The sequence below is a fragment of the Cyclopterus lumpus genome, chromosome 13, assembly GCF_009769545.1.
Source record: "Cyclopterus lumpus isolate fCycLum1 chromosome 13, fCycLum1.pri, whole genome shotgun sequence".
NCBI lineage: Eukaryota > Metazoa > Chordata > Actinopteri > Perciformes > Cyclopteridae > Cyclopterus > Cyclopterus lumpus.
This window is the reverse complement of record NC_046978.1, coordinates 19,651,996-19,654,495: the sequence shown is the minus strand read 5'-3', so window position 1 is coordinate 19,654,495 and position 2,500 is coordinate 19,651,996. Positions and strand designations below refer to the sequence as shown.

The 2,500-nt window shown below is 46.9% G+C and overlaps 1 protein-coding gene across 1 annotated transcript in view; it reads left to right on the top strand.

Moving 5' to 3' along the window:
• Positions 1-2,500, top strand: part of LOC117741188 (POU domain class 2-associating factor 1) — a 10,012-nt gene that overhangs the window by 501 nt on the left and 7,011 nt on the right. The window lies entirely within an intron of this gene.

Below are 2,500 nucleotides of genomic sequence, written 5' to 3'. Positions count from 1 at the left end.
TAAAAAACCCCACAAACTAACGGATTGGACGTCTAATTCATAACCATTTCCCGGGAGAGGTTTGTTTGTTTCCAACAGAAGAGTCTTGAAGCTTGAAGCTCCGCCCCTTTCTGGAAAGAGGAAGGTGTGATCTGATGGGCGTCGCCATCGGGCCGTAATCTTGATATGCAAAATGCAGCCGGCTCCTAAAGCGCTGCCCAGCTGTTGAGCTTCCTCTTTTCTCCTCTCGCTGGTGGAGTCCTTCATGTGTTTGTGTGTCTGTCCGTGTGCGATTGTTTGTGTGTCTGTCCGTGTGCGATTGTGTCAAACACAACGGCGTCTTCTGTCACTTCGGGGTTTCGGTGCAGAGATCCGTTTCAGTTATTCAGAGTTTGCAGTCATGCCGTTCATGTCCCCCCTGGGCTTCTCTTTTCTTTCTTTGTGTATATCGGAGAACCTTTTTCACAATTGAACTCCTTGAAAAGGTTCTTAACACGACATTCGGAGCGTTTGATGAACGGTGGTCGTCGGCCTGTTGGTCGTCGGCTCGTGTGGAGCGAGTTCACTTATGAGAATACATGAAGACATAAAGGAAGTGCTAGATTATGGTGTTCCTTCTCCACCCGAACACCTTCTGGATACCTGCAGTGAAACGGCTTCCCTTTGAATAAAGTTATCCAACTGTGTAACCATGGTGAATTTAAGTATCTCACCCAGATGAAGACTCATGAACTAACTTGCTGTCCAGGAACCTCCGCACACCTTCAGTGGTGTTTCAGCATAACACTGCCCCTGATGGCCGACATCGGTTCTGCAGTCGGACCGCTTCAACCGGTCCGTCTCTCAATGAACTCACACCAGACCAGACCGGATGAGTCCACTCTGAAGGGTCAGACCTGATCCCTGAACCCCTTTTCTGCTTCGTTCCATCGTCCCGCTTCACTTCCACGCTGTGATCTGCAGCTTCGGCGCCTCTCTTTGATCTCTCTAATCCTCCGAACACACGTTGAAGACCTTTTCCTGTTTTGTTTTGTTGTTTCTCATAAGAATGTGTCAATATATCTCAATGGAGTGCACTTAGTGACAGTGTGAGGCTCCGCGGCGGCTCGATGGAGAAGCGGCAGGGGGCGGGGCTTAGCGAAGGGTCAATTTGTGCTTTCCGGTCCCCGTTTCTGTTAAAAGGTGCCGGACTTGTCTGTAGCCCGTATGTTATCTGTTGGTCTAGAGAAGACCACTTATCCTTTCTGACCCGAGCATGCAAATCAATCACCTGCAGATAGCATCAGGACAATAACAACAGAGGTCAAGTAGAGGGCAGAAGCAGCAACCGGCGGGGCCAAAGGTCACTGGGAACAGCCGTCGTGGAGAAAGTGACGACTGACACGGACGCGTGGTTTAATTTAGGCTTAATCAAACAGAACCTGCTCTATGGTGGTCGAGCTGCAAAGATGCAAAGATGCAAAGTCGTTCCTTCAGGAAATATTTGCTACTAATCAAATATTTAGTGAGACATTGCTAAGCACACATTATGTTTGGGCGTGCAAAAATAAATAAAAAAGTAAACGTTTGGTGGTAAATTTGTTATTATCCACGTTGTTGACTTTTCTACATGAAATCAAACCAAAACTATATAAATCTGTGGAGGGGTCGAGGGAAACCACCGCGGTCCCATTGCGGCGCGATGGCGTGCACATGCGCTCAAAATGAAGTTTTTTAATGCAACAAAACTACGTTGTTAGCTTTAGGAATATAAATAAAGGGATTCAAGGATTTTATGGAGCCAACGGGAATTTAATCAACTCTTTTCTGGGTGAAAGTCCCGTGTTAGACACATCCATCCATCCACCAACATCCATCCATCCATCAACATCCACCAACATTCATCCATCCACCAACATTCATCCATCCACCAACATCCATCCATCCATCCATCCATCCATCAACATCCACCAACATCCATCCATCCATCCATCAACATCCACCAACATCCATCCATCCACCAACATTCATCCATCCACCAACATCCATCCATCCATCAACATCCCCCAACATCCATCCATCCACCAACATTCATCCATCCATCAACATTCATCCATCCATCAACATCCTTTAACATCCATCCATCCACCAACATCCATCCATCCACCAACATTCATCCATCCACCAACATCCATCCATCCATCAACATCCACCAACATCCATCCATCCATCCATCAACATCCACCAACATCCATCCATCCACCAACATTCATCCATCCATCAACATTCATCCATCCATCAACATCCTTTAACATCCATCCATCCACCAACATCCATCCATCCATCAACATCCACCAACATCCATCCATCCACCAACATCCATCCATCCATCAACATCCACCAACATCCATCCATCCATCCATCAACATCCACCAACATCCATCCATCCATCCATCAACATCCACCAACATTCATCCATCCACCAACATCCATCCATCCATCAACATCCACCAACATCCATCCATCCATCCATCAACATCCA